Raw genomic sequence first — 8,929 nt, 5'->3', positions numbered from 1 at the left:
ATATTTGTGTGTGGGGGGGAAAAAAAGAATGTTGCCCTCATTATTTGGTGTGACCCCCTCCCCCCCTTGTGTAGCAATAACTGTTGATCAGTCCTGCACTTTGACTTTTAGCCCATTCCTCCATACAGAACCGCTTCAGCTCTTGGATGTTGGTGGGTTATCTCACATTAAACTTTTTGCTTTAGCTCTTCCCACAACATATCAATTGGATTAAGGTCGGGACTTTGACTTGGCCATTTCAGAACATTCACTTTATTCGTCTTTACCCAGTCCTTGGTAGAACAACTCTTGTGTGTATAGAATCATTGTCTGCTGCATCACTGCGGTCTTTTGAGCTTCACTTCTAGGACAGGTGTCTGGACATTTCTTCCAGAATTCTTTTGTATGATTCAGAAAACATTGTTTCATCCATGATGGCAAGCTGCTCAGGCCCAAACTAGGACATTCCACCGCCATGTTTCACAGATGGAATAGGGTTCTTTTACTGGAATGAAGTGTTCTCAGTATTCTTCAGTATTTAGGGGGGAGAGCGGTGGTTTCCTTCTTGCTACCCTGCCATACACACAATTGGCGTTCAGTGTTCTCTTGATGGTGGACTCGTGAACATCAATATTTGCCATGTGCATGTGATACCGGTCTTCAGATACTTAGAAGTTAACCTGGGTTCTTTTGTTAGCTCTCCAACTATTACGCTTGTTGCAGTTTGAGATTTCTTTGACCACTTCGGGCCAAAGTAACAAGGGTCTTGAATTTTCTCCATTTGTACACAGTCTGACTGTTTGGTGGTCTTGTAAACCTTTTCCAGCTTTATGGGCATCAGTAAACCTTTTTTTTTTTTTTTTTTTTTTTTTTTTTTTTTTTTTTTCTCTCTGAGTTCCACCACACCTTCTTTGTTCCAGCTCTGACAGACAGATGTGCTGTATGATGTGTGATCAGGCTTTGGTGGATAGTTCTTTAATAAAATGGTGTCTCTCACTCAATCACACCTAAACACCATTGCATGAAAACACCAGATTCTGATTTCACCTTCAAATTGTATGATAATGCCAAGGATTCACTTAATTTTGCCACACGTGGATAGTTAAATAAATATTATATTTGGTTGTGTGATAAAAATGTTTTGTTTAGGTTTTCTTTATCTACGTTTAGGACTTGTTTGAAGTTAGATGATGTTTTAGGTCACATTCAAATCATAATATAGAAAATTAGAAAGGGTTCAGAAACTTTCATGCACTTCTGTATTACTTGTGGGTCTTCTCCTTCCCTGCAGACTGCAGACCAATGAGGTCTCTTGTTTGGCTTTTCTCCTCCTATCAGCATGTTTTATTACTGAACGCAAAGCTGTATTGATGATTTTGTCTCTGGCTGACTTATAATTAGGCACTCCATTTACCTGTAAACGCTTCCCTTCTACAGATCTCCAAAAAGCACTGAGACTTTTGCTGGGTGCCGCCATCTTGGAAATGATGTCGGCAGCTCAATGTCGTGCTCTTATGTAGGGTTTCTTAACCAGGTTTTTTGGGTAGTGAGCAACTTGTGTCTCTCAGTTCATTTACCACTGACATCAATGGTCTTTTTGGCTATCTAGGGGTGACATTCCTCCAACGGGACAGCAATGTAAGAGGTATTCTTCCAATTGATTATCATTCTAATGTACTTTGAGCTGTGAATCCTAATATTGTCAGGGTTCCCTACACCTGAAAGTTACTTTAAGGGTTTCCCATGTTTGAAAGCCTGTTGTATAGTATTGCCCATCCTTGCTCCCTCAGCAGCTATATAGGGAGGTGAGAGAAGGGCAGTGAAGCTAGGCCAGCACAGACAGTAAGACACTCCATAAGAGGGGACAACTAGGAGAGGGCTGTGCTAGGCGCTTAAAAAAACAAAAAAAAAACAAAATGCCTGCATTTTTTTTTTTTTTTTTTTTGAAGTGGATGACTGGGTCTATTAAAGTGTTATATGGGTGCTGTAGTGTAGCTGTTAAGCACCCAGTCTCCGTGTCAGCAGCGGCTTGCCAAAAACAAAATACACGACATAAACCTGTCCTGTGAGTGATGTCTCTGTGTATTATTGCGCCTAGCTGTAGGAAGAATGATTGATTGTTTGGTGGTCTGATTTTGTGTTTCTCCTCTAAACTCTGTATTTTATTTCCGTCCAGACCGTCATGCTAGGTATCTGTGTAGGGAATGCCATGTCTAATCGGCAGCCAAAGTGAATATTTCATCCAGCGGGCCTCTAACAAGCGGCTCATCTGAAAACACTCCAGTCCGGCCTATAAAAATAGAAGGGTTTAATTCCCAATTAAAATGCTCCTTTATCCCCAGATGTGTAGCCAGAAGCTTTCCCATGCAAATGCTTTCCTGGAGAATACTCATTCTGCACAGGAACCCTCACCGGATAAAAAAAACACGTTGATGCCATTGGCCTCATCATCAAACAAATTGCTCTTCCAAGTAGTTATCCCGCCATCCTCCGATAATGCACTCCAAACATTGAGAGACTCTGATACGGGCAAGGGGAATAAGTCTTCCGTTGGGTACTTTTAATCATAATGCCCAGTATAGCTAAGTACCGATGTTTATATTGCAGATTACTGCGTGGATACATAATTTATTAAATGTGCATTTTATTTAATATACAGGCGATGTAAGTAGTCAAATTTCCTCTGTATTGGAAGAAGCAGCCACTGCAATGCTCATGTGCTATCAAACCTGTTGATAGGAGGAGAGAACAAGATTGCCGTGTCTTCCGATCCTCCTTACTTGCTTTGCTGCAAGCTGGGGGTGAGAGAAGACCTGAGCCAGGTAACCAAACTCCAGCAGAAATATTTGGTCTTTTGCCCTGCCTAACAAGGTATAAATCTCGGAAGAGCAGAATACAAAATCCTTTAACGGGTACGACCAGTGCCTTGTATTTATTCTGTTGACTTAGCTGTTTGTTTAAAGTTCAGTTTTAATTTAAATGAGCACTGATTCATGTTCTGTTAGGAAGCCATAAAGAGCCCTGTGTTTTGGGCATGCCAGCACTCTGCATGGCTGTGTAATATGTTGGCGTGATATAAATACATGTTGATGATAATAATAATGGTGTCAGTCCAGTCATTTTCACTCACATGTCATTATTGGTTATTTGGAGATGAATAGCTGTGCTTTAATTGGAAACTAAGTATGTAATGTCAGCATTATAGTAAATCTGCAATTACAAAAGTAGGATGAACCCTCCACTTATTTCAAATAACTTGTACCCCAGCTAACTTCATATTTTAATTCCCAAGCCCTGTACAGTCCCAGGGGGTAGAGGTGCACCATAAAGTAGAGTTTTAGGGGAGACAATCACAGGTCTGCATTAGTAAGAGTGTATTTATCCATCAGAAAGTGAGGTAGAGGGTGAGAAGTTTTTGTATTAAAGTGACAGCATTACATTCATTCTTCCTTTACCTTGTACATCCCAGCAGGTGAATACATGAGGTTTTTAATGTATTTGTGACTTTGGGAACGCAGGCAGCTTTTACCTTGACAACTTAGGCCAGCTGCATTTTGTTGTGCGTACACATGACGGCTCTCACAGATCCAAAGCAGAGGCATACTCTGTATACAAGTGACACTCTGAAAAATTATCTCTAATGCGTACAAGGAGATAAAAATAGAGACTTGGAGAGCTGTGCTTATGAACACAATCCTGCTGGTCTGCACAATGTCCTGGTAAGCCAAGAAGCTTGTACAGCTAACCAGTTACCGGTATCTACGGGAGGACCAGGGTGCTGTATTTCAGGGCTAGAGAAACATAAAAGAATCCGTAAATGGCGGTCACTGGAGGTAGTCCAAGTAAAATGTAAAGATCTGCTAGATTCTAATAAATGTACAGAATGTAATGTGTGTATTGGAAGTAACCGATTGTGATGGGAGACTCCTTGGTTAGATGAAAGGCATGGCAGGAGTGTTCATCATTTGTTCCAAGAAAGGTCTGAAGAGCAGACAACTGTGCCCTAAACTGAACTTTGTGCCGTTTAGCCATTCACTCCAATGCTTTGCTGACTTTTAAATGTTTCATTCTACGGAGCGGTTGCCCTTGGAGAATTCTAGGTTTTTTCCACAACAGGGTGGAAGTTATCATTCAGCAGAATGTGTATGCGGAGGTGTCGTCGGCGGTCCACTTACTTTTATCCACCATGCCTGCCAGTGACCCCTCTCCCGTTACTCCTAGGGGAATTCTCCCAGCTGTCTCCGACTTCCTCCTGGTTGCGTCTGTGGGAAGCAGGTGGATTAGCGCTGACAGAGTTCATCACATTAACGTATGTCGCATGGAAAATTCTCTGTGCCAAAATACAACCCTGAAAATCTACACTTGGAAACAATACCGCTGCTGGGGATTTTAAATGGGACTCTAGCAAAAAATCTTATTTTTAACTGCTGGTCTTTTTTTGCATTATTCTCTGAATTCCTCACCCCATCTCCTTGGCCTTGTTGGTTACACTTTGTGGACTCATGGTGCAATATCTATATGGTGATTTATGGACAGCGGGGATCTTCAGTAGAAGGTAGTTTAGAATGTTCAGTTTATTCCATATCCCTGGCCTATTCAGGAGGTTTTTGGGGTCATTGAGGGCAGTGAAAATCGTTCAAAACCAACAGAACATATTGGGCTGGAATTCTGGAGTGACTGGCGATGAGAATTTGCCACTTTGGGTGGCCATCAGGGGCTGTTATCAGTTGCCTGTCAAAGATCTGAAAGTAGGGGAGTACCACCCAGATGGTTTCTGGCTACCAGGGGGGTTATCTACGTTTTGGGACTAAAGAGCAGGACTACGCCACCAGGACTGTTGCTGATTATCAGGATGATTGTGTTGGAATAACTGAAAGCAGGACCACATGTTGAAGATTGTCAGTGGCTATCTGCATGTCAGAGCTTAGTGCCACCAGGCTTGTCACTGGACATCTGTGAACCCTAGCACAATGTCAGTTTTTGGAAAATGAAAGGTGCATGGGTATACAGCATTCCGAGCCTGTTTTGGTTTTTGCTTGGACCTCCAATTATTCTAACCCCAGGCCTCCACCAGGATTGTCACTGGATATCTGCGATCTCTAGCAAAATGTTTTTTTTTTTTTTTTTTTTTGGAAAATGAAAGGTACAATGGTGCATGGGGGATACATCATTCTGAGCCTTAGGGGCTTGCGGTATTCTAACCGAGTAAGCCCAGTGTGAATTTTGCTCTGACCTCCAATTATTCTAACCCAGGATTGTCAGGATGGTCAGCTATGTGCCAGAAAAAACGTAAACCGGACCGTACCTCCAGGATTATCCATGGTTGTCAGTAGACGTAAACAATTGGACAGTACCTCCAGACTTTTATTGATGTCTCATGGTTTGCAGCTGTTGGAGGACAACAAAACCCAGCTTGCACTTCGCATGTACAACCAGAGGGCTGCAGGATGCCTGACAATAGTCTGCATTTTACCGCCCTGCCTTCTGTTCTTGTGATGTATTGTAGGGAATGAAAAGCAAGCTATATAATCCCCTCATCACACACAAGGCAGGTTCCTGGAAATGTGTCCAGAGAGGTGACTATAGCATGTGAACAAAGCAGAGAAGGAATCCTTTGTGCTGTGTAAGTGGCTGGGTGACATCACTGGCTTTGGTATTGGATTACAAGAGATGAAGGAACCACCCACTGCAGCCAGAACCCAGCATTACAAGGCTGGCTGCTGGATCTGGTGCACAGTGGCCCTGATTCCCACACATACACTCTGCAAAAGTTCACTTGGTGACAGTGCCAGCTCCAGGGGTGAGTACAAAGGCTACCGGGCTCTGTGTGATTTTTCTGCAGATGCTATCCTTAGTTATCTGTGTGTTCAGCTTTTGGAGTTCATGAACTTTATGTGAGGTTCTGTAGACTTTGCTGGCAGTGACAAAACCTCTGCAGCCCATAAGATGGGCAATGCTCTGCCACACAGGAGCAGGGTTGGCATGTGATCAACCTCAGCGATCAGTCAGATGTCAGCCACCCTTTTCCTGCTGGAAGCTGATTTCTGATTGGCTGACTGTGAAGGCTCCAATGTACATAAAGGGGTTACTTATAAAAGGGGGGAGACTCGTGTGAATAGCCTTAGGATACAGATGGCATTTCAGGAAATCTTATTTCCAGGCTCTGACATATGTGTGAAACTAGGTGGATAGCTGAGCTGCTGCACAAACTAGATTGTACGTAGCGAATAAACGTTTATGCTTGGACTTCAGCTGTGGTTGGAGAATCAAAGCCTATTCTTGATTTATAGTATTTGACTACCTGGCATGGTGGGCTTTGTGGTTGGGCACCTTTGGAATCTATATCGTCCTCTGGTATGTGGCTCACTGGATGCCCCCATTTTTGGGGTTTTGGACCTGGAGAGATCTTTATTTGGCTTTTTGTGGTTTGCATGTTATGCTGAGACTTGTCATTGACTTTTGATCATTGATGCTGGGATTTCTAGTTCCCTGACCTGTCCTTTAAGCCAAGCATGCAGAAAGCAGTGAACATACCGAAAAGACTGGCAGCCAATAAGCTTCCACCGCTCATAAGGATGGTTACTGATTGGTTGCTAGGAGTTACCGCACTTTCACCTAGTCCACACACTGCCTGAACATTTTTCTATTCTATTCTATTCTATTTCTATTGTCTATTGTGTTTGGCCCTCTGACAAGGAATTGAAGGATTTGTTCAAGAGCCAAGTTACAAATATCTGATCATCAAGCTGCACTGCTGGATCGGCAATGGATTTGTAAAATCCCATTAGAATACTGATATTGGCGTTTGCTGAGCATGTGTCATCTCACATTTTGTGTGGTGGATTTTTTTTTTTTTTTTTTTTTTAGTTTTCTTAATTGTACATCATCATGCCTGAAAGATTTATTCTTAGTAGTAACCTCAAAGCTTTGCAGATCAACAAACATTTGCCACATTATATTAAATTCCTAGTTTTATTCCTATTTTATTTCTGTTTTTTTTTCATCCTTGTAGTAACTTCTGTCTGCATGCACTCTAGTGATGGCAGCATGGCAGCTTTATGGATGGTGATCAGTCGTCCATGTCTGTGTAATGTCAGTGTTATAACAAAAATCGGACAGTTTTAAACCTTCTGTTCACTACACAAAACTGAAACTGGTTGGTGCCAGGCATTAATGCCATCACGGCCATCATCCGGATAAAAGTAGACCGTCTTGTGAAAAAGAAAGTTCACCCTCTTTCAATTCTAAGTATTGTGTCGGGAGATAATATAACGTCATGTGGTCCTTAATAGGTTCTAAAATTATTTCCCTCTAAAATAAAATGTGTAAAACACTCAACAGGTTCCACTGTGACAAAATGAAGCCAAAATGGAGAAGCCATGTGTAAAAAAAAAAAAAAAAAAAACACATCCCATGATGCCTTAGCTTGTAGAAACATCGGTAATGGCCGAAGTAATTTTCCTGTACGACTTTATCAGTCTATAACATCGTTGTGGAGATATTTTGGCGCATTCTTCTTTACAACGTTGCTTCAGTTTATTGAAGGAATCTCTTACGGTCCTGCTAAAGCATTTCATTTGGATTGTGGTCTGGACTTTGGGTCATCTCAACACCTTGATTCTTCTTCTTTTTCAGCCGTTGTGTTGTAGACTTGCTGGTGTGCTTGGAGTTATTGTTGCAAGGATGGCCTCGCATAGAATACTTCATGCACAGAGTTTACGAACAACCTAATGACTGGAAGGTGCCCAGGTTTTCTGACCGCACAACCGGCCCAATTAATCACCCCTCCGTTACCATGCTTGGTGTGTTTTTGCTATTTTTTGGCTATGTGCATTTTGTCCAAACATCTGGACATTGGTCTTGTCTGTCCAAAGGACATTGTTCCAGAAGTCTTGTGGTTTGTTTAGATGCAACTCTGCAAACCTAAGTCCTGCTGCCATGTTTTTTTTCCGAGAGAAGGGACTTTCTCTTGGCAATCTTTACAAACAAGCCAAACTAGGTCAGTTTTTAATGTTATTTAACATGCTGGGGTCTGTAGAGCCTGAGATGAAGCTGTTGGGTTTTTAGGGACTCCTTTGAGCATTGCACAGATCGTGATCGTGGGGTGGATTTGTTGAGACATGACTCGTGGGAAGATTGACAATGTTTTCGACTTGTGAATATTGTTTCTCCCTGTACAATAATAGGCTTTAGATTGTTTGGACATCAGCTTATTCTTCAGAATAACGGGCAGCAACAATTGCTTCATTAAGATTGTTGCTGATTTCTTTCCTCCTTGGCGTTGTGTTAACACACACCCTAATGCTCCAGACTAGCAAAGTGCCAAAACATCAGAAGGGATCTTACTTTCTGAATATCAATGAATCAAGTGCATTTCATTAGTAGCACCTTGCTGCTACTTTGTCCCATAATTCCTATGGAAGTGATTGGGGTGTACTTAACTTTTCACACACAGCTTTTGCATTTGACCTAGTCTTTGTTAATAAATAAATAATGACACAGTATATGATGTCATGTGGTGTTGTCTATCAAAGGTTGTATTTACTAATTTTAAGATTTGCTTGGAGCCAGATTATCTTTTTTACTGGTTCCTGATATGCAACACTTAAGGATATAATTCAATTTATACTTCCTTTTTTTCGTGACTATAAAACAGCAGTTCTGAAAGATGATAGCATTGCACTAACTGGAGCTTTTTCTCGTGGTTAATGTACATGTCTGCAGATTCAAAAAGAAAAAAGTATAAACATGAAGAAAGTTCCACCAAAAGTGCTGTAGTAACTTTTTAGCCCTGAAAGAGAATATTGAAATTGGCCACGGCCCGCTGGTGAATGTAACAGGACAACTACCATACTCGCTTATTAGAGTGACAGCAGCTCAGTATAGTGTGCTTTGCCCTGTCCATGTATCTGGGTGAATGGTGGTAGCTCAGTATAGTGTGCTTTGCCCT

General features: G+C 41.8%; 1 protein-coding gene across 6 annotated transcripts in view; it reads left to right on the top strand.

Moving 5' to 3' along the window:
- Positions 1-8,929, top strand: part of PKIG (cAMP-dependent protein kinase inhibitor gamma) — a 54,319-nt gene that overhangs the window by 19,227 nt on the left and 26,163 nt on the right. Inside the window, exon 1 of one of the 6 annotated variants that reach the window (XM_072414519.1) lies at positions 5,542-5,779. The exons of 1 other annotated variant lie outside the window; for it this stretch is intronic. The gene's annotated coding sequence lies outside the window, so the exon portion shown is untranslated. Of the gene's footprint in view, positions 1-5,541; positions 5,780-6,171; positions 6,196-6,287; positions 6,334-6,977; positions 7,782-8,929 lie in introns of those variants that run through there. 4 more of the 6 variants (XM_072414511.1, XM_072414517.1, XM_072414515.1 and 1 more) reach the window with 4 other exon arrangements.

Source organism: Pyxicephalus adspersus, chromosome 6 (genome assembly GCF_032062135.1).
Source record: "Pyxicephalus adspersus chromosome 6, UCB_Pads_2.0, whole genome shotgun sequence".
In the NCBI taxonomy this organism is placed as follows: Eukaryota; Metazoa; Chordata; class Amphibia; order Anura; family Pyxicephalidae; genus Pyxicephalus; species Pyxicephalus adspersus.
The sequence above is the reverse complement of the archived record's forward strand: the minus strand, read 5'-3'. Positions and strand labels throughout refer to the sequence as shown.